At 38.6% G+C, this 23,771-nt stretch overlaps 1 protein-coding gene and 1 long non-coding RNA gene across 13 annotated transcripts in view; one reads left to right on the top strand and one right to left on the bottom strand.

Annotated features, from left to right (window-relative positions):
* Positions 1-23,771, top strand: part of CALD1 (caldesmon 1) — a 182,559-nt gene that overhangs the window by 15,318 nt on the left and 143,470 nt on the right. The gene's annotated exons all lie outside the window — the stretch shown is intronic.
* The window catches only part of LOC309631584, a 64,100-nt gene continuing 46,114 nt past the window's right edge, over positions 5,786-23,771 (bottom strand). The window contains exon 2 of the long non-coding RNA XR_014246383.1: positions 5,786-23,652. This is a non-coding gene — a long non-coding RNA (uncharacterized lncRNA). The remainder of the gene's footprint in view (positions 23,653-23,771) is intronic.

A 23,771-nucleotide genomic window follows, 5' to 3' on the forward strand; every position in this document is an offset into this window, starting at 1 on the left:
TTTTAGGTTAGAGATGGTTGGGAAGGTAAGCTAACTCATTCAACTACCTTGCTGGCATACTTGTTAGATGACAAGCACTGTTCTGGTTGAAGGTAACTACCTCAGGGCAGTAAAGTAAATTAAATAAGTTGCCCAAGGTCACACAACTGGCAAAGAGCAGAGCTAAATTCAGCACTGTTCCCTGACTCCAACCTTTTCCATTTCCCTACAGCTGTCTGTTCTGTGTCTGTCCTGGGGAGAGCGATGGAAACCAGAGCAGGAGGTTTCCATAACCAGTCATTATAATTTGTCAGAGAGCCACACTGCAGTTCAAGTAGACAAGCACATTGTCTTTCCCTGCCGTATAAGGAAGTGGGGCTAAACACCATTGCTTTCACTACTGACTCAAGAGGTTATTCAAGTGAGTGTTCGACAGAATGAGAACCTAGGCCTATAGCAGCTTTTAAAAAGAAGAAAAGAAAAGAAATGTGCAGAAATATTTTTGTGTTTTCTTTTTCTGGGAGCAGAGATAGTTTAACAAGCAGGTTACACCCTTTTCTCTAACTCAAGGGGACATAGTCTGGAACTACGTACTGAAGGATTAAACCGTTTGTCCGAATACGGCAAGCCGTTTTGGTGTTTGATTATGTCAAATTTAGCTACTCAAAAGGCCAAGACAGAGCTGATTCTATGAGGATCAGGTGGGAAGTCCTCCACTTCAGTGACTGACTAAAGAAGTTAGGATCTACTTGCCGTGCCAGCCATTCTCAGTGTATTTATTAATAAGGCTCCACAGTTTAAGTTTGATCTTCCTGCCCAAAACTCAGAATATTTCTGTGATCACCCTTTGCCATACCAATCAGTCCTAGTGGGGATTTCAGACCACAGGCCCTATAACCAACTCCATGGAAGGAGAAACTGAGGCATGAGCAGTAGAAATTATTTCCTCAGGATTGTCCAGTCCCATCTTGCCATAGGGAGTGCCCATTCTTTCAGATACACCAAAGAAGCATTACTTAGTCTTCTTAGGGAAATGGAAAAGCTATAATTAGTCTGGTCAGCTTCTCGTAACTCCCATCTGTGACCAGACTGCATCTGGGATATTAGTTTCCTAGGACAGACTGCTGTAACAAAGTACCACAAACTAGGTGGCTTAAACAACGGAAACCTATTGTCTCACAGTTCTGGAGACTGGAAGTCCAACATCAAGGTGTCAGCAGGGTTGGTTCCTTCTGAGGGCTGTGAGGGAAGGATCTGTTCCAGGCCTCCCCCCTTGGCTTATAGATGGCCGTCTTCATGTTTACATACCGTCCTCTCTGTATGCAAATTTCTTCTTCTTATAAAGATACCAGTTGTATTGAATTAGGGCTCGCCCTAATGACCTCACTGTAAGTTGATTGCCTCTGTGAAGACCCTATTTCCAAAAAAGGTCACGTTCTGAGGTACTAGGAGTTAGGACTTCAACATAAGAATTTTGAGGGAGACAAAATTCAACCCACAAAATGCCCCAGTTCAAAATGGTGGTGGAAATCTATAAGACGTATTTTCTGAAACTCTAAGTGCGAAAGGCCCACTTGCTGGTGGTAGCCCATCTTCCCTCTGGGCGTAGGGAATGCTTAGCTAGAAATCACTTGGCCTTTTGAACTTGCCCTTGACATTTACTTTCTGCCTTTCGCAATACAAAATTCTGATCCAGGAAAAAGTCAAAAGAGGTCTCTGAAATGACGCAGTGAAATGCAGCTTCACATACTGTGGCCTATCTGTGGAAGCCTGTGAAACCACAGTGGCAGACAGTCTGGTATGCGGCCATCAGAAGTGGGGGAGGGGGCTTGGTGGGAAGGCTTGGTCCAGGCAGCCTGCACGGCTCAGAGGCAGAGCGCTAGGAGGAGGTGAGCAGCTTTGGAGCAGCAGGCTGGGAGGCAACAACAGATGGGACTTTGTGTGTGCCTGCGCCGGGTGGAAAGCCAGGATGGCCATTTTAAGTCATTTTTATACATGCTGATCATAACCACTAATCCCCCAATACAGGGGAAGATATAGGAGCCTGCACATATTTGTGTTCTGAATCATTCGTCTTTTGTCTTTGTTTTCTTCTATCTTTTCCCCATCCATCCTTGGCTTTTTAATACACTTTTTCCTCTAAATGGCCTTTCTAGCTTTAACTGTGTTTGGCATAATTGGTTACAAATTGTCCACATGTTATACCTGGTCTCCTTTTTTCCTTTTTTCTTTAGCCATTGTTTCCCTTTACCCCTTCCTTAAAGTTCTTCTTGGTGTCCATTTCCCAGCTTCAGTCCCGCTTACAGCTACTCTCTGTCTTAGGCCAGATGTGGTCTACAGAGAGGGTGATTCTATCATTTATTATCTAAACCAGGACACTTTTGAGAGGGAAAGGAGGAGCTATTAATAATTTTCCTAAAAAAGCAGTTCTAAATGGAGACTATCCGGGGTAATTTGGGATGGACAGTTATCCTTCCCATGGCTGTTTTCTGTCTCCCATAGATCCTACTTCACCTAGCAACAACTCCCTCTGTTTCTGGATCTTAAAGAGACAGCAACACCATTTATGTTCTGATTCTTCTTTTTATTTCCACCCCAAGAACCTTTTTGTATTTTTGTCATTGTGAGTTTCAATTTTCCCTTATCCTCTTCTCACTTCTTCTCTTTCCTCCACTCTACTCCAGGTATTGTCTCACCACTTGAGTTCCTCTTCTTCCCTTTGTTTTGATACAATCTTGACTGCATCTCAGGGAGGCCACATTTGTCTGCCATCATACATGCAGGACAGATTGCCTGCATATTTGAAAACACACACGCACACGCACAACCACCGCGACAATTATCAAATGTTACGCAACCACCACGACCATCACATGGGTCTCAAATGAGCCCTTTATTGGACTGTCCACCCATTCAGCACCTCTGCTCAGAGACTAGAACAATCTCTATACTACATAAGCAGCCATACCTAGAACTATCACATAGACATGTTCTGTATATGTGTCTGGGATCTTACAGGACACGTTTTCAATGTGTGTATGTGTATACCCTTTTAGAGTTGAAAATATATAGCCTGAAAAAAAAAATTAGTCAAAGCTGACTGTGTGTTGCCTTCATTATGACTTCAGTAATCTGGATTATTTTAGCCTCTAAAGTAATATATACCAAAAGCCTAGTAATGGCTGCTATAGGCTTAACATATGTAGAAATAAACTTTGAGATAACAAGATAGAATAAACATTGACTTAAATCCCTTTCAAATGTAGTTCTTTTTATGATTCAGTCATAATTTATGGTTCATTCTGAAAAATCGCTTCAGTTATCAATCAGGGTCATGCAAGGAAGCTCCTCGTCAACTCTAAAATGAGAAAGACAGAATAGTTTCCTCTTGCGAATTACTGGAAACCAAGCTCTAGATGTCTGAAATACTTGACAGTGTAGCACTGTGTCAGCTGGAAAAAGCCGTTCTTGTCCTTTTATTTATTTACTTATTTTAGAGTTTTGATCATAATTTTCTCTCCTTTTTTTAAGTACTCTAAAAATTAATAAATGAGGGGAAAAACGGTGAAAGAAGATACTTTATGGAAGTATCTCCTTCCCTCCTTCCTTCCTTTCTCCTCCCACTCCTAGTCCTCCTTCCCTTTTCCCCTCCCCCCTCCTTCTTCTATTTTTTTTTTCTTTTTTGAAGATGATAGGGAGTAACTTATTCGAAAATGAGATTTCATTATAGCAAAAGTAGAGAATTTCCACTAAATCCTTCTGGTTTGATTTTGGAGCCTATGGGAAAGGCTGACTCAGAATGAGATGTTACATCCTTCACTTGTTTTGAGGTGTAATGTACACACAGTTGTAATATACATACAATGAAGTGCACTAATCTTAAGGGTACAGCTGGAAGAATTTTTACATATGTATACACCCATATAACTATTCCCCAGATCAAGACGGAGACGAATTCCGTCCAAAAGGCTCCCTGGAGCCCCTCTCCCCATCGCTGTACCCAGGCCTAGGGAACCACTGCTCTGGCCTCTGTCGCCTCCATCACTTGTTCCTGGACTTCATGAAGTGGCACCCTGTGTGTCTGTGAAAGATCCCCCGTTCACCCATGACCCTGGCTGCCGTGTTGTTCGATCTTTCCCTTGCTTTGCTGACAGTCCATTGAACGATTATATGCCAGTTTGCCTGTTGGTGAACAATTCGGGTCGTTTCTGGCTTTTGGCGATTATGAGTAGAGCGGCTAGGCATGTTGTGGCACTTCTCCTGGTGGATCACAGGGTGGGCTACACCTTCAGCACTCAATTCTGCGGCTTTTTCCACGGGAAGCGCGGGCGCAACACCGACAAGGCAGCGCTCAGCCCCTCCCTGATTTCCTTCTTCTATTTTTTGTTGTTGTTGTTGTTGTTGTTTCTTCTCCCATTGAGATTTATTCAGTTGGAAATGTTCTATTGACGTTGGGTAGCCATATGCTTTAGCCATGATGTCGTTATGTCTCTCGCTTAGATATATCTTCTTTAAAAGATTGATGATAAAAAAAGGAAAAATAAAATTTTCAAACACACTCTGCAGGATAAGTATATAGTTATGGCAATGACGGAATGGAAATATCTACCAAGGAGCTCTCTAGTGCCCCCAAATTGCATAGAGTGATTATATCAGCCAGCCTGGAGCTGCTGACCCACCTGTGTTTGAGGAAATAGGAAATGAGAAGTATAGGAGTTTGAGAATTTTTAAAAATTTTTCATGCCTTTCCATATTTCTGCTCTTAGATATGCTGTTAAAACAAAACAATTACTCTTTCCACTGGGAGTAGTTTCTAGCTTGCTAATTCTTTTTCCTGAGAGCATTTGCAATGAGGTTTAAGTTTTTGATATCTTGATTCTTATATTTTGTGGGTACCTCAGATTACAGGTGGGTGGTCTAATAGAAAAGTGGCCCCAGTTCCTGCTTCATGTCTACCACTGATAACCTGTGTGACTTTGAACAGACTTCTGTGCCTCAGGCTTCTTAATTAGAAACAGACAATAGCCTTTTTCCTTCTCTATAACACCCAGGTAGGGAGCAATGAGATCTTAAATATAAAGGCTCTTTAGGTGGTAAAGTATCTTTAGTACATAGTTTTCTTTTATTTTTCCTTTGAAATATGAAGACTTTTGCTGGTTGGTTTTCTGGGAAGATGTTAAGTCATACATTCATAAAGGAAACTTTCTAGATTAAAAGTTCAGAATTTGAAGTTTTCCAAAAATTATTCTGTGCCGGACAGCTTCAGCTTACTCCTTCTTCTGGAGAAGCTGCCCCAACCCCAGTTTCAGCCTTTTCTTCTTTTCCTTTTTTTTTTTTTTTTTTTTAAGGCTTCTGGGACAAGCACATTCCTTTACCCTTGCCTTTAAAAGCAATATTGACAATCATCTTGTTTGGAGACACTCTGAAACCCCAAGGTGCTGAAAAAGGATGGTTAAGACAAATTAACATCCAATTTGAGCCTTTTCTCTACTGTAATCAGAAAAGTTTTTTACAAGCTTTTCTGAAACCAAAGCACATAATGAACAATTGCAGATCTTAGAATCTTGTCACCCTCAGATTCACTAAAATTGTCTTCATCAGCATTTAAATTTCTAACACATGAGATCACATATGTGAAAGTGCTGTGCTTTATAATGTCTGTGATTATAATATCTATAGCCAAATACGTTAAAGTTTAAAAATGCTCCAGGAACCTAAGGGGAAGGGTAGAAGAAGAGCATGTTTGATCCTAACAAGTGTGCTTGGGCCAAGCTTGTACAAGCAATCATATGGGTGGGTCAAACTGTTTATTATTTCTAAAATAAAATTTTATTTTAGAATAATAATTTTTAAATTTACAGAAGAGTTGCAAGAACATTACAGAGTTCTCATATACCCATACCCCAGTTTCCTCTGTCATTAACATTGCTATGCACATTTTTCACAACAGATGAAACATTGTCTATAACGTTATTCGTAATAAAACTCTATACTTTATTTGGATCACCTTAGGTTTTGCCTAATGTCCTTTACTTATTTTTTAAGCCCCTTAAAACAGAATAATGTTTTATATAGTGAAACTTTTATATGTACATAATTAGAGATATTGATGGAACTCTATTGTATGTGTGAAGACTGTGTTATCCCCTGAGGACTTTCCACCTGAAATAGCCAAGGCCTCCTCTGGTCTCTGGTTTGTTTCCCTTGAGGCTGATAGCAGATTCCTCAGCCTGCTCCACCCTGAGGCCAGGTGCTGGAACCCCATCTCTGCTTCACTGAGATTGGTCATCCCAAACAAATGGTAACATCCAGCAGCACCTCCCACTCCCACTTTACAGTTTTAAGCAGAAGCATTAGAGTGAAAGGATTTACCTGGCTGTTCAGCTCCTGACTCTCTGCTCTTTAGCTGTGTCATATCACAGTTATTTGTAAGAGCTTTGACACTAACAAAGGAAAAAAAGACCTGATCCAAGATCCCCGAAATCCTGAAATCTATAGGTTTGGGCCAGTTTAAAAACACCACAATTTATGAAAAATACCTATTACTAAAACATAAATTATGGAGGGGCTTGCTTTATGGAAGTTATCCCAATAATAGTCTTCCATATACTGAGCTTCCAAACTTTCTCTGAAATATGAGTTAGCAGCAGATAATAGCAGAAAGAATCCGTTTAATTCAGCTTCTGCCTTTGAGTCACTTGATGTCAGGCAGGGGACTCAACCTTTTGGGGCATCAATTCTTGTAATGAAGGGGTTGGACTAGGTGTGTTCTCTCCCAGCTCTAACGTTGTTTAGATCTTTGGCTTTATAACTTCCCTTCATAAGGCTTGTTATTGTCCTTTCTATCAAGGTTACTTCTTTAATGTTGTTATACTTTTACTGGCAAATCACTTTAAAGGGGGAATAAAAGCTAAATTTAGGTCAAACAGTAATTACAAATGAGTTGCTTTCAAGGTAACCAGTTTTTTGATTTATAACAGTTGGTTTGTCTTTTAAAGTTGATTTTGTGTGGAGATATAACACTTACATGCAATGGAAACAATAAAAATGAAAATATATAGGGACTTCCCTGGCGGTCCAGTGGTTAAGACTTTGCCTTCCAATGCAGGGGGTGCAGGTACAATCCCTGGTCGGGGAGTTAAGATCCCACATGCCTCATGGCCAAAAAAACCAAAACATAAAACAGAAGCAATATTGTAACAAATTCAAAAAAGACTTTAAAAATGGTCCACATCAAAAAAATCTTTAAAAAAAACTTTAAAAAAGATGATGATGAGGAAATGTAGGTATCTTCTTGTTATCTTCATATCAAAAAATTAATTGAAGGAATCTACTTATCAGTGAGTGAAACTAATATTCTTGACTCAGAGGTAGCCCTTAAAACTTCTTAATAGCAACATTATCAGCACGCTCTGAGTTTGTTATCTACGTATAAATAAAGCTGGTAGGAGACACCTTCCATGAAAGGAATGATTGAACTGACTCTCAAATAGGAAGACATCAAAGTCAAGGAAGAGAGTAAGAGCTCAAGCCATGGGATGGAAATGGTTACTGGGTTTAGCCATCTGCTTTGGTCTTTCCTGTTCCACATGTAGCTATATAGTTTACATAAAAGTATCTCTCCAGAGGATCAGAAAGAGCAGATTTATGGAGCCAGATGTGAGTTAGCATTTCTACAGGTGTGGCTCTGCAGCTGAAAGAACATGTTGTACCAGGGATGGAGTTTCTTATTATGTAATCAATATAAATTACCACTAGACTTTTACAGAGGTTGATAAAGCAAACATGCATCATTTGGATTGGCCTTCTGGTATACAAAGAGAACCTGCTTCACTTGGGGCACAACGTGAAAAAATGCACCATTTAGTATTTATAGAAGACTTGGTAGCAAATACCATCACAGTGATCAGGCGAAGTCATTCCAGTTTGCACACAGAGGGAATAGCTGGTGAATAGATGGAAATGGTGTATATGTGTTTTTCTTCATCAGGAAAGACAAGGAACAGGTCATAAGTATTTGTAAAGCTTTCAGCATCTGATAGGAAAGAGCCAAAGGATGAAAATGACTAGAGGACTGGGAAAAAAGATAGAACACAAGAGAATTGATGAAAATGAGTAGAATTAGTTAAACTAAAAAGGCAAATATCCTATTTAAATAGTACAGAAAGTCAGAGCTAGTAAAAAAACCTTAATCTGGTAAATTGCAGAGCACTTTAATAATTATACACAAAAAGAGGATTTGAAAATTCTAGACAGTGAGAGTGAAAATGTTGCTGGTTAGTTAACTTTGTGTCAATAGATTAGCACAAATGTTTTGATTTTTTAAAAAACTGGGTGCTTTTATGCTAGATTATCTAATGAAGCAAAAATGAACACTCTAACACTTCTCATATGCTTAAAGCTTTTTTGATTGAGTTTAACTGTATTTTTCAACTATCTTATATCTTATTAATTTTTTAAAGTTTCTTAATCCATTAATTACCAAAAGAGCTGTGATTGCGAATTGGTCTACTTCTACTTGTAAAATTTGTCATTGTTATTGTTCATATGTTTTAAGGCTGTGTTATTTGATACATATACATTCATAATTTTTAAATCTTCCTGATGGAGTGTTCCTTTCATTAATTCACCTGAAATTCTATTTTGCCTGCTATTAATATTGCTATAATGTCTTTCTTTCTATGGTTATTTACTTATTACATAAGTTTTAAACCTTTCATTTTTCAGTATTCCTGTGTAATTATTTTAAAGTGGATCTTTCATAAATAGCATATAGATAAATTTCTAAATATAGTCAGAGATTTTTATCATTTGATGTATGAGATAAATCCATTATATTTGTTATTATTGATGATATATAGGATGTTTGAAAATTCTGAAAACATAGGACAAACTTAATTTTAAATAATAAATTAGATATATTTTAAAGTAATTTGCTCAATATGTTTTTCTTCAAGCTTCAGACAACATTTCAAGTGAAGTATCTCTAAATTTAAAGTAATGGGTCCAATTATTAATCTTAAAAAAGCACAGTATATACATTATTTTCCTTGGGTTTCCAGAATTTTTAGACCCTATGTGGTGTATTTATTATATAAGATATATTGCACATATTATTTGAAAATGTAACTAACCTGCAGTATAAACATGCTAAATCCTTATCTCCTATAGTAGAAAATTAACAAGTGATGTCTAACATTAATAAAGCCACCATAATCAAAACAGTTTGGTATTGGTGTAAGAATAAACAAATAGATCTATGAGACACAAGAGAAACTACAGAAGTAGACATCATATTCCCCATCTTTCCAATATTATTGTTGTATAAATATTGCTCCTAGCTGATAGTATATACTATGATTACTTTTTATTTCATATACTAGTACCTTTCTTCCCCCACTCCTCATAATTTAATAATTACTCTATTTCTTTTACCTGCTTAGTTTTCTATCATTAAAGCAAACATCAAACTTTTCAATACAGTCAAATACATCAGGTAATTTGTCAATTTTTTTTTCTTTAAAGGTATCCTTCTTGGAAACTGCTTGGAATTTTCTAGGTTTGTTGCACAGCTAGCTGTTCTAAATCTTCACTTCACAGTCACCTTAGGAATTTCCTTCCTAGGATTGAAAGGAATTTCCTTTGCACGTGGGTTGAAATTTGAATCCTGTTTCCTACATCCCATTCTTCCTCTTTCTTTATACTCCTATTTTGATGAAGAAGATCATCTAGGATCTTCTTGAACATGGATGCAGGAGAGACAAAAATTTTTTAGTGTCTTTCATTTATCTCATACTTGGTTGATTATTTGACTGGACATAGAATTCTAGGCTGGAAATCATTTTCCCTAAAACTTCTCACAGTGTGCCTGCATTATCTTCTAGATTCCAATATTGATTTTTTACATCTGATGCCATTTTGAATCCCGAATATTTGTATGTTGCCTGATTTTTTTCCTCTGTGGAAGTATTTAAGATTTTCTTTTTATCTTTAATATTCTGAAATTTTATGACAATGTGCCCTGGTATTATTTGGATTTTTATTTATTCTGTTGACTACTTAGTGGGCCTGTTCAGCCTAGAAAACACATCTTTTAGCTTTGGGAAATTTTCTTATATCATTTTGGTGATAATTTCCTTCTCATCATTTTCCATGTTCTCTCTCTGTCTCCTGGATATCTTACACTGATCCTCTGATTTTATATTTTCCCAAATATTTTCTACTTCTCTGTATCTTATTCTAATATCTGGGAGGCTTCCTTAATTTTGGCTTTATATTCCTTGTTTTTAACCATGAAACTTTGTGAATTTCCAAGAGTTCTTTGGTTGTTGTTTTGGATGTTCCTTTCTATAACATCCTGATCTTTTTTCAGAGATACACTAGTTCTTCTATCTCCTTGGAAATATCATTTATACTTTTAAGTGCTTTTCTGTTCCTATCTCATCTATGTTTCCTCTGTGTTCCTATTTTTTTGTTGTTTGTGCTGGTCTCTGTCTTTAATTCTTTCCTAAAAATACTGGTGATCCTTGGCTGGCTGTCCATATATAGGAGTGAGACAATAAAAAACTGATTGGAAGCTCTGAGTACAGGGGCACTGATGGGCCCACTGGCAGATAATGAACCAGTTTTTTTCAATGGGCAATCATCAAATGCCAATATCTCTAGATCTTTTTCTTGAACAAGTTTATCCAAAGAAGACTTTCACAATCTCCTCCTGGTAGTTGTAAGCACAGCTCCAGCATTTTGAGAAGTTTTAGGGCATTGACTGGATCATGGAGGCATCTGCATGGGATAGTTTCCCGTTTGCCTTCACTGGTCCCTGTCAGTTTCACTGGTTTTAGATCATGTTTCACTTCAGTTTCTTGGCTGGAAGTTTTAAGCAGGTAGTTCAGGTTTGGATCCCATTCCTTCACACAGAAAGGGGTCTTCCCCCTTTCAGTCCAGGGTTTGCCTCTTGCTGATAGATTGCTTCCCCATTAGTAGGTTACCATGGGTAGAGTATTCCTGTTCCTGTTCACAGATGGAGCACCATCTTCCTAGTTCTTGGCTTTCTCCAGGAGCTTTGTTATAGTTTTTCTGTCATGTTAGCAATGAAATCTGTCACACCTTCAGTCCAGGCTAACCTCTTTGTCTTTGAATTCCCTCTACTGGCTCCCAAACAGTAGATCTGATAGATGAAACTGAGTGCTTTGGAATATCTTAATAATCATTGTCACTTTTTTTTTAACTTTCAAATTTTCACCTATTTCTTCATTCAGTCTGCATTATTAATTGAGTAAAATTAAATTAACCTATTGGAGATTTAGCCTTGAATATATTTTAAAAGGAAATTTGTTGCCTCCTCTGAGATAGCTATGATGGGAGGAAGATACTTAGAATGGCAACATTCTGTGTTTGTGTGCAGGTAGAGAACAGTCATGATGGTTAGAAGAGCTAGTCCCTACTCTTTATTTCTGTTTTTCCATGCTCAACCTCTTAAACAGAGGTGATTCTCCTAAAGGGAGAAATATAAATCTTGCACCTTGAAGATTATGAGGAATATGAAATCTGGAGATGTTAACATACATTAAAGCATTAGCCCAACTATACAAAATTCTTTTCATGATAGAATGCCTGGTTTATTAAGAAGTCTCAAATCATTGCAGGTATAAAGACAACATGGTTTTATGTTTTTTTCTACTAGTACCCCTAACTGTTCTGTTTCAAACTTCCTTTTATCACAGAGTAGAGGGGTCCCTTAAATACATCTCTGCCCAGCATCCAAACTCAAGAAAGATAAATGTTTATTTTAAAATTTAAATCTCATATCTTATCTGATTCAAAGCTCTGCTCCCACCTCTACTCCCAGGGTAGAGTCTAGTGGCTTAGAGTTGTATGGCTGAGGCTCCTGAACAACTTCCCCTCCTTCATCCTGGTGAATAACTCTGGAATACTGGCGGGTGGGGAGAGGAGAGAAGGAGGAAGAGGTCTCTACTGGACTTGCCACAATAACTGGTTGTTGTACAAAGACCTAAGTTAATTTGCCTGGCTCTTTATGGTTAATGTCAGTAGTCTCCAATTATTAGATGTAGGCACTGCTTGCTCCCAGATAACCTCCCAGATAACCAGGTATGTTACAATGGAAACAAGTCTCAGAGACTAAATTCTGCACACATGCAAACATTCGTTAGACAGTAGGCATAAAAACAATTACAGAATCTGTTCTGCAGACTTGGAGAAGTTCTCTCTCTGTCCTCTTAGTTGCTCTGACAAGCACCTTATACAAAAGGTTTACTCCCTGGCAAATGTTACAACATTCTGATGACAGGATCAGTTTCCTTTCTAGCCAGGCCCAGATTTTTAAATGGGCACAAGCCTGAACAGAATCCTAAATTTATGGCACTTCTGCAAATGCAGGGCTTGCCAGATTCCTAATACCTGTACACACTAGGATGAGATCCCTGTGTAAGTCTTTCTAGGCAACCCAATCACATGTATTGAACACCCACTCATTTGCCAAATGAAAAACTATGTTTATTCAATACTTCCTTTATGCTAATTTATAGGCTTTAGGTATGAATTTAGATAGTGGTATTTAAAACATCAGTCTTATATGCTTTCTGGTGTGTATACTCCTGACTAGGGTCATTCATATACTAACAAACAACAGTTCCTAGGGTACAGGTTAGAGTTAACTTCCACACACATGTATAGATTACACTGTATACACTGAAGTATTTAAATATAAAATTTCAACAATGGAACATTGGTCATAACTCTGAGCAAACTCTTTGAAAATAAGTGATTAAAGACTCATTCCCAAGGGATGAAAAAAAAGTACTTAAAGAGTTTAGGATGGTAAGAAAATAGTACAACTACGGGAAAGACTAACTTATAGAAAATCTATGTTTACTAAGGAAATGATATTAAGGCTAAAATCCATGAGGATAGTATATTCCTCCAAGCCCCTACTTTCAAGCTAAAATTACCAATACAAGGTATGTATAATATTGGGGGTGCAAATAATACACTTGCCACCAGTCTTGCTCCTGGCCTTTGACTGACATTGCTAATTAAACCTAGCATTCTTTCTCATGGCTTCAGAATTCTTTTCAATGCAGTATTCTAGGCAGCTGAAGCTGATAGATTAGAATTGACAGACAAGAGAGAACCTGGTGTAGTACAAAAGGCATGGGGTCTATACTAGCTGTAAAACCTATAGGTAAAATTTTGAACCCTTTCAAGCTTTCATTTACTCATCTGTAAAAAGGCAGGGCTGGGAGTTATAAGAACTAAATGAAATAATATAAATAATGTAGCACAGAGTCTGTAGAGGTTCAATAAATATTAGTTCCCTCCTCTTATAGCCATGATTTTTTTTTTTACCAAGCTGATATATGTTACTTTCAGCTCATGTCTTTTCTATGAGAACAACACTTCATCTAGAACAAAATGTACATTCAACATGGTACAGTTGTCTATATTTTGACTGTCAGTTTTAGTCATGTCTGTCATTTTTTATTTTCCAACATGAAAAGAGAGTTTTAGGGTAGTCACATTGGAAAACAAAGACAATAAGATTAAAATTCCCTCAAATCAACTTTGGAGCCATGAAAATATTAATGCCTTGACAGCTTACTCACAATTGCAAGAGGCTGTGAGCCAACATCTTGCTTTGTATTGTAGAGGTGATGAGAACATATTTTCATTGCTAGAAAAAAATTAAGCTATACAGACAGAAATGGGACATGGGAGCCAAATTCCACAAGAACACCCTTAAGTTTAAAGATTTTTCCCCATCTCTTGACAATATTTAGAAAACCAAAGGCTATAAACTTTTAAAAGGAATCTTGGATAGCTTACAGACATAGTAAGGTCACCAAAACACTTAGCAGATATGGAATTTTTATAAAAGTATTTAAATTGATTAATATTATTCTCAGAAGTAGCATAAACCTAAGAATCAGAAATGCTTACTAAAAGTGAACATATTGTGACTAATTGCCAACTGCTATATAATCAACTCAATTGGCCTAATCCTGCATTTTCAGCGAATAGACAGATCCTGCCCTTATGAAGTGAATCAAATGGTTGGAGATGGCAAATCATCCAATGGGTTATCCTCAGCTGTCTTAATCAGTGTTTTCTAGATTTTTCCAGTGTCTGATACATCTTTGAACTGCCAGATTATGCCTGGTGAGGGTCTATTCTCCTTCTCTCCAGTTGGTTGTAATTATACCATGATCTTTTTATAAGAATATGTACTATGAATACACTATTGGTAGGATATTTGCATGTTGTTTTTCCAGTAGTCAATATATTCTTGTCCAGCACTGTGGGTCAAAACTGTGCCCTCTGCAATGGCCCCATGGGGTGAGAGCTACAGTCTGCAAGCATTGAATTGGCCATTGAGAGGATCAAACCACTGACTTCTTCATTCTTGTTCCTCTTTGTGGTGGCAGAAGGCCTTCTCTTTCCCTGCACCCAAGTGTGTGCCAGTTTTTGAATTGAGTAGCAGTTTATTGAAAGCCAAATTTTATCTGTGAGATTTGCTCAGGCCTTCATTCTGTTCTCAGCCTTTGCATTCTGTCTGAGAATACCTCCTATCCCCCTCCAGCTGACAGTGCAGTTGCTAGCTGTGTGTGGGCAAGCCTCCTGGCAGCTCCTGGGCCAAAGAGGAATGACTAACCACCCAGGTTACATGCAGAATCTTTCAGGAACATGTCTATCAACACAAGCCATCAGCTAAGAAGAATGTTTCCTTGGTCCTTGGGTGCTTTTCCATTTGCTGTCTACTGGTTGAAAGTCAATCCATAATCCAAAGTTCAACTCCTATACCGCCACCCCCTTCTTGCCCCAGTCAGAGTGGATGGAGAAGGTTCCCACGACTTAAACCACTGTGTGTTATATCTGACCAAAACAGTTTACTGTTCTTTTCTCTCTACTTCACCATCAGGCAGGAACAATTTTCATTGATCTTTGTATATCCTACCCTCAATTCCACTGCAAATCACAACTTCAAGCCCAAAGTAGAAGATCAACAAATGCTGAATTGAATTCAGTTAATTGAAGACAGGAATGTTCACTGACACTATTAATACTTCTGATATTATCCTGTCTCCCTGGGGACTCATAACTGGGGAGAGGGGTTGCCAAGTACAGTCAGAATTGGCTGGAGAGTTTTTTCAAACTACACAGGCTGATAGTGTGGATTGTTCTGCTACTCAGGACATTCTGAAATTATCCTTGCCCGTTCCTCGCCAGCCCTCGTCCTGGTTGAGAACCTTCAAAGAACCTTTCTGTCTAAGATACACCATTCAGCACTTTCTATTTACTCGTATTCATTTAATGAAAACCTCATAAAACTAGCCATGGATGTGTTTTCATCATATTCGAAGTTTAATTGACTGATAGCTTGGGCACGATGGAAATGCTTAGATAGATTATCTTAAGTTACATTTAAACAAAACTATTTACAAAAAATCTACTTCTTGGATGGGCTATTTTTAATGTTTCCTAAACAAGTTATTGTAGGTGGGCCAATTTTCCCTCTTTGCTTGTCATTTTAGAAACCCATTTGGACATGTTCTATCCCTGATCTAATTGTCTCACCCCACTGGCTACAGAGTAGGACGTTCTTGTTTGAAAGGGTCAAAAGATTCAGAATCTGACATCCAAAATATGTGCTCTTTTCCCTTTTTTTTTTTTTCTGGAGTCAAAACCCCTGAAGTATAAATCCTTTTTAAATGAAGAAAACAGTGCCAAAAGGAATGAAACATTTTTGGTCCTTCTCCAAAACAGAGAGATAGCACTGAAACAGGAAGTGGATGATTTAAATATCCACTCGGCATCTTGGCAACATATTTATGTTTAAGGGACTTAAGGTTAAAAGGTTTTAGTCTGGCCTGGGAACACTCTATCTTCCCCTAGGGTTTGGAGCTTTGGGGAAAACTTTTAAGCACTTATCAAATATTTGCAATTAGCCATTTTTCTGAGACCAGACTGTTACTGGGAATGTCACAGGACGGTGTTCCTGGTAAGTAGCATGCCACCATTACTCTCCTGCTTCTTATGATTATCTCTTTAGCAATCTAGGTTGGTATAGTAGAAAGTTGTTTTATTTTCTATTAAAAAAAAGAATGCAGTCTCTAGTTCTGCTTCTCCCAAATCTGGAACTACACAGAATGACTGAACAAGCAGAATGCAAAATCGGGGCTCAATTACTTGTGTATCCTAGGTGCCACTTAAGGGGTCCATCCTCCAGGAAAATTTACCTCACCCCTATCTAAGTTATGTACCTCTCTGCTCTCACAGCACCACCTGTTCATATCACTATCATTTATTTTCTTTTTCTTTCTTTCTTCCTTTCTTTCCTTCCTTCCTTTCTTCTACCTCTCTTCCATTCCTCTTTTTTCCCCATTCTTTCAGGTAGTGCCTTGTAGACCATTTGTTGAACTTTGGATTTTATTCTGTATAAAACAGGAAGCAATTAGAAAGTTGTAATCAAAGGAGTGATGTGAACTGACTTAGAGTTTACATCTGAATCCTGTGTTGAGAACAGAATGTTATGGGGAGAGTGGGGCAGTGGGGAAGCTGATGTAGCTGAAAGATAATGATGGCTTGAGCTAGAGTGGCAGTGATGGAGATAGTGAAAAGTGATCAGCTTCTAGATATTTATTTTGAATGTAGAGCCATCAGGATTTGCTAATGAATTTGAGAGTGAAAGAGAAACAGGCAGTGGTATTCTGGAGCCAGCTCATTAGAGCTCATGAGAACCAATGCTAAATTTTTAGGAGTTTTGTAAGACAGTTATTAAATACAAGCCATATAACAAATTAATTATATAAACTTCTAATTAAATGTTATATTAAAATAAAAGTAATGAATACTAAAAAACTCATCATTTCCTAATTATCTTATTACATTTTACAATTACCTATGCTCTTTTTTATATCTTTCGTGTCTATATGGTGGAAATACTACATAATGGAGAGCCACTATACATCTCCTACCAACTTAGTATTCAGTGATGTGACATTTGTAGCTAGAAATGGATAATGATGGGAGTATTTATACAGAGAAGTTGGACCTTCCTCTACCTCCCACCCTTCAGAGCTGAGAACCTGCTGTTACACGTTTACCAGCAAATCACTGCAGAAAAGGAGTCAAAATGAGCTTAAGGTTTTTGGTTTAAGAAACTGGAAGAATGGAATTTCATTTACCAAGTTCAGGAAAGATGTAGAAGGAGTTGTGAGGGTGGAAATCAGTAGTTCGGTTTTGAACATTTTGAATTTGACATAACAGTTATGCATCTGATTGGAACTGTTAAATAAGCAGTTGGATATACAAGTCTGGGGTTCAGGGAGGAGGTCCTGAGTGAAGATATGTATGTGAGAGTCATCAGCATTTGCATGATATTTAATGCCAAGAAGCAAGATGAGATCAAGGCAATGAGTTAGATAGAGGAACACAGTCTTAGGACAATTTCTGGGGTCCTCCGACAATTAAAGATCAGAGTGAAGACCAGGAGCCATCCCAGGAGAATAAGAAGAATGGCTAGTGGGAGTAGAAAGAGAACCAGGAGGGTGTGATGTGCTAGAAGCCAAGTGAAGAAAGAACTTCCAAAGGGAGGAAGTGATTGTGTCAAATGCTAATAGGCTAAGTAAGACAATGACTGAGAACTGATCAATGAATTTAGTAATGTAGAAGTATTGATGACCCTGAAAAAAAAAATGCAGAAAAAGTCTGATCAGCATGGATTCAAGAGAGGATGGGAGGAAAAGAAGTAGGAACAGTGAGCAGAGGCAACTCTTTTCAGAATTTTTGTTGAAAGAGGAGCAGAGGATTGGAATAGTTACTGAAGAGACATGTGAGTTTAATAAAGATTCTCTTTTCTTAATTTAAGATGAGATATATTTAAGCATGTTTGATGATGGAAATAATCCAGTGGAGAAAGAAATATTGATGATGCAGAAGAGAAGTAACAGTTGCTAGAAAAATGCTCTTGGGTAGGTGAAAAAAGGTGGAACCCAGAGGGCAAGTGGAAGATTTGGCCTTAGATAGGAACATGGACAAATAAGGCATCATTGCAGGAGGAAAGGCAGACTATCTGGATTCAGCTATAGGTAGATTGGGAAATATGGTGGTGGGAGCCTGGGAAGTTTCCATCTGATTACCTCCATTTTTTCAGTGAAATAGGAAGCAAGTTTATCAGCTAAGCATTAGAAAGGAAGAGGAGATTTGAGGGGTTTTAGTAGAAGAGAGGATGTTTAGACTTGGGAAACATAGTAGAACTGCCAGGTAGCACTAAGGATCCACTCAACATTAGTAATAATCAATTTTAAGTAAAACCAGTCAGCTTAGCTGTGAGTTTCCTCCAGCTGGGTTCAGCTGCCTGCCTGCAAATGGAAAGTAGTGTTTAGAGTGATGAATCAGGGGGTGTCATCTGTGAAAGGAGGTGGGAGACTGAGATATGTTGGAGCAAAAGACCATTGGAGGAAAGGAGCACAAGGAACTAAGAGGCCAGGGTATTAGAAGGATCACATACATGAAATTTGAAATTTCTGAGAATTATGGCAGGCATAGTATTGAAAAGAGTTACAACCAGGAGCTAAAATCTTCTAGAAATAGAGGGGAGTAATGCAGGAATCAGTAGATGACTGCAACAAGGAGGGGTAGTGGGTAGTATTTTTAGGGGGAAACGAGGCAAAAATGGCAAAGAGGAGTAAGGAGGACACCTCCTCCACCTCCAGGCTCTGTGATATGAGGGTATGGATGTCAAAAGGACTGTAAATTGTAAGGGGATATATGAAGCATGAAGTTGGAGGGAATAATCAAAGAGTTTTCAATATAGAGCCTTGGTTGATGACTGATCCTGAGTTCTAGAGAAATCAGGTAGGGGGATGATAGGGGATCAGAACAGGAGATGTACAGAGCCAGTTGGGCATGGAATATGGGTAATGTAGGAGGATCTGAAAGTCTTGGGAGCCTTGAAGAATGTAGGGCACGATACAATCAGTCCTGATGGTCTCACATGCAGACTGTAATAGTAAGTCTGGGACTGTTGCTGAGGAGGGAGGGGTTTCTTTCCAGGAACATGCAGAATTCTGGGGCTTCTTTTTCAATCCTACTGAGAGTTCAGTGGAGGCTTGTGGAGGGGTTGTTTACTAGGGGCACATAAAGCTCTAGAGACCACGTTTACACCTGCATAATACCTGTTCCTTCTTTTCAGCCCTTAGCTCACCAAGGTTTAATAACATGTTTACTTCACAGTCTTCTGCAAACTTGAACTTCGCCTTGCTTATGTCTGTGTTCCTAGTCCTAGCATTCTCCTGTAATAAGCTCAGGAATATGAACAAATGAATGAATGAATGAGGGTTTGAGTGAATGATAATTCTTTAAAGATTTAGCATTGGAAAAAATAAACAAGCAAACAAAGTGAGAAGCAGCTTCTGCTCCCACCCAAGATCTTTCCTCAACTGACTTCTCCCTCCTGAGTCTTGAACTCACTAGACTCTTGACTCTCACTTGCAATCTTAGCCCAGCCCTTCATGCTCTGTCTTTCTGATTGGACTTTATCATCATCTATAACTGGGTATAACTCCAGTACATGAGTAGAGTGACCAAGCCCCAACTCTCCTGACTCACCTCACTGCTTGCCAAATTCTGAGAGAGCACTTTGACTGAGCACAAGTTTTGACCCTTCACTGGTGTGTATAGGATGACCTGGTAAGACACCTGGTCTAACTTTAGTGGCCCTCAAAACCAGTATCCAGCTGCATCCCCTCAACCTGAAGCAATCATTATTCATGATTGCTCTTGGTCCTTTAGTATACTTAGTTAATGGTGCCATCTTGTTTTGTAAGGAAATGGTTATTCTAATCAGCTTCAGGAGGCTTCAACTTGAGACCTCTTTAGGGAATAAGATGGGTGGGTTAGGGAATTTGATGTGTCTGAGATTTACTTATAAAATTTAAAATCTACATTTAGAATTGTCTGTCTTTCTAAGAATGATATTTATTTTCAATTAACCATATTTCTTGTCACACTGTGGTGAGCCCTAAGAAGATTATAGAGAAGGGTAAAGTCAGGGACTTTGAGATTGTTAAAACCTGGGTAAAAGCTAAATGATCACACGTAAAACCACAGAGAACAGGATAAAATGGTATGTAGTTAAATGATAGAAAGTAGAGGTCAGACCCCAGCCAGAGAAGGAGAGGTTAAATGGAAGTCGTAATGATCTAGTAAGATTTCTTGGAGGAGATGGGGTTTCAACTGGGCCTTGAAGATTAAGTAGGATTAAGACAGAGAAAAAAATATGTCATATGGAGGTATTTATATTAAAATGCAACAATACAGGCATTATTGTAAGACTTCATGGAGAATTTACTGACCTGATGATAGTGGACAGTGAATGTATAGGAATAATGAAAGGTAAAGTTGAGTCCACAGCAGTGGCTATGAAATGGCCTCTCAGCTCTTCTACTGTTGGGAGTGTAATTGCCCGATGCCTCAGCAGCTGCACTTTAAAATCTGTGTTCTCACTGAAGCCACAGTTCCCATGGAGCTTGACAGGGATATTAAAGTAGGCTTGTTCCTGGGAGATGTGGGACTCCTCTGATGGACAACTTTGTTTTGAGGATTCCCCTGGGTCTTGCCTGACTTTCTTAGAACTGCGCTCTAGTATAAAACTCTTCTTACCTACCTACCTGCCTTCTCTCCCTCCTTCAAGAAGGTCAGCCCTGCATTCCACTCTGTGGTTCTCCTAGCTTCTCCTGGCTCTTCATGATCACCAGCAGTGTTCCTCAAGTCAGCTGCTGTGATATCTTCACCAGCTCCTTCAGGGTCATCAGTGTTGTATCCTAATCATTGGTTTGGAGGGGTGACCCTCACCATTTTTTATGGTTTTTAAGGTTGAGGGAATGTTTAGGGCTATGAGATCCCAGTCCAGGGTTTTATTTTAGCTTCTAGAAGCTGACAGGGTCTAGGGTTTTGACTAGGCTGAACAACTTCAGTGAACTAGTTGGACTGAGAAATCTGGTGTTTGGGGCTTCCCTGGTGGTTCAGTGGTTAAGAATCCACCTGTCAATCCAGGGGACACAGGTTTGAGCCCTGGTCCAGGAAGATCCCATATACCGCGGAGCAACTAAGCCTGTGCGCCACAAGTACTGAGCCTGAGCTCTAGAGCCTGTGAGCCACAACTACTGAAGCCTGCGCGCCTAGAGTCCATGCTCCACAACAAGAGAAGCCACTGCAATGAGAAGCCCGTCCACCGCAAGGAAGAGTAGCCCCCTTTCGCCGCAACTAGAGAAAGCCCACGCGCAGAAACGAAGACCCAATGCAGCCAAAAATAAATAAATAAATTAATTTTTCAAAAAATTTATATCATGTTTAAAAAAAAGAGAAATCTGGTGTTTGAACCAAATGCGTAGAAAGAATGAAAGTAGAGATAGAATACTTAATATGATTAACATATGACATTCTCAAAAGAACTTTTTATCAAATAAAACATTTAAAAACTATCTTTCCTCTAAAAAACAAAGTCTATTAATATTTTTTTAAACCTCTCTAATTGGAGTATATTCCTTTTGCGAAATATCAGTTGCTTAAGAATCTGCCTTTTAATTGTAGTTGTGCTAACCAGGGTCATTCAGCTGTGAATTCATCTAGTCTTCTCTTGACCAGATCTAGAATACTAGTTTTGACTAGTGCTGTCCTGTTTTCTCCCAGCCTAGCTAAGAGTTTGATCATTTCGTTCAGATAGATAATTTCCTTCCAGTGACAATCTTCCTTCAGTCCTAATATTTTATTTTTCTGGAAAAGTGCAAAAGCTTATATGCACAAACATAAACTATAGAGTTTTAAAGTAAAACAAAATGTTCTCTCAAGTCCGATGTAGCAGCATCTGGTTATATGTGTACGTCAGATCTGCAGTTGTGTTCCCAGCACAGCTAGATGAGGCTGAGGACCAGGAGGATCCTGCCATCGCCTTCGGTCTAAGAGCCTCACCGTTTATCGCAGTTAACAACCATTTATTGAAGGAAATTACTGGAGTTCCTGCATTTTCCACTTGGTAATTTTCATATGCTAGGGAAAGTGGAACTTGATTAATTATATTTAGTTTGCATTTGAAAAGCTACTCCAAAATATTTAAAACCGTTTAGGATGTCATTCTTAGATCACGTGTATATTTGCAGCAACAAAACCATTCCTGAACTCTCTATTCAGCCAGTTTAAGCTAGCTGTGGGCTGTTTTGTATATACAACATCAATGAGTTTGGAAGATTTATGTTTATGTTGCTGCTTTGACTGAACTGGCATTTCGGAGGATTTTTGGAGTCTCCAAATGAATGGGTAAAATTTAGAGAGTAAGGACACTTTGAAATGAACTGTGCAGTCATATGATCAATGTTTTCCACCAAATACAGGAGAATATAATTCCAGTGGTTCCAATGCAAGTCACATTTCATTGACAATCCCATGGCTTTAGTAGGTGAGGTTTTGCTGAGTCAGAAGGTAGAACAATGAACTTAAGTTTCCTTACACTTCCCTGATGAAATCTGTTTTCTTCCTGGCTTTAAAATTAGTCATTTACATTTTGTTTTGAAAGAGTGGATGTTAGAGGAGTAGAAACAGGATTCAACAAGTTGGATTATTTGTTGTAGAGAATGTTAATGTTATAACCAGAGCAATGAAGTGCTGTTTACACTTGCTAGGAAATTGTGATTGTTTCAGTTTTATTTTTATTTTCATTTTTTGTCACTAGTCTTATGTAGGGTCAAAATTGTCAAGAGTGTACCTTTAGAAGAGTACAAGGTAGACAAGTTAGCTGGAGGACTTCTACAGGACTATGTCAAAGGAAGGGTTCCATTTAACAAACAGTTGTTGTCTCAACAGACACTTACCTGGCTAGAAAGGACAATTTTCTTTGTTTGCTCTTTTTGACCGCTGACATTTATTTTCATTTTTTAACTTTCTATTTTGAGATAATTATAGATTAGCAGGAAGTTACAAAAATAGTGCAGGGAGGTCCTAAGAACCCTTCACTCAGTTTTCCCCAGAGGTAACATCTTACATAACTACAGTATAATATCGAAATCCAGGAAATCGACATTGGTACAACCCACAAACTTTATTCATGTAGGAAGGACTTTTTAAAACAAGAAATAATTCCGAACAACCACAGTCTTCCTCTAGAACCTGACTTTCTTACTGGGAAGTACCTGAGTGTTGTTTATTGAGCACTTCTCCACACTTTTCAGGGCAAACTCACCTGGAACTGAGCCTTTTTTTTTTTTTTTTTAAATAAATACATTTATTTATTTATTTATTTTTGGCTGTGTTGGGTCTTTGTTGCTGTGCACAGGCTTTCTCTAGTTGCGGCGAGCGGGAGCTACTCTTCGTTGCAGTGCACGGACTCCTCATTGTGGTGGCTTCTCTTGTTGCGGGAGCACGGCCTCTAGGCACGAGGGCTTCAGTAGTTGTGGCTCATGGTCTCTAGAGTGCAGGCTCAGTAGTTGTGGGGCACGGGCTTAGTTGCTCTGCAGCATGTGGGATCTTCCCAGACCAGGGCTCAAACCCGTATCCCCTGCATTGGCAGGCGGATTGTTAACCACTGTACCACCAGGGAAGTCCAAACTGAGCTCTTTTTAAAAATTACATTTCTTCTAAAAGATTATCTTCATGAAGTCCAACCTGTTAAGGACAGAACAAAGTTATTGTTTCATTTTACGAAGTATACAAAAACTAAATGGTAAAACCATATGGGAAGGCAGAAATCAGTTGGCACAAATTATTTAGAAAGCTGAGTGAGG

This window comes from Balaenoptera borealis (assembly GCF_965194805.1).
Source record: "Balaenoptera borealis genome assembly, chromosome: 7".
NCBI classification, from domain to species: Eukaryota; Metazoa; Chordata; class Mammalia; order Artiodactyla; family Balaenopteridae; genus Balaenoptera; species Balaenoptera borealis.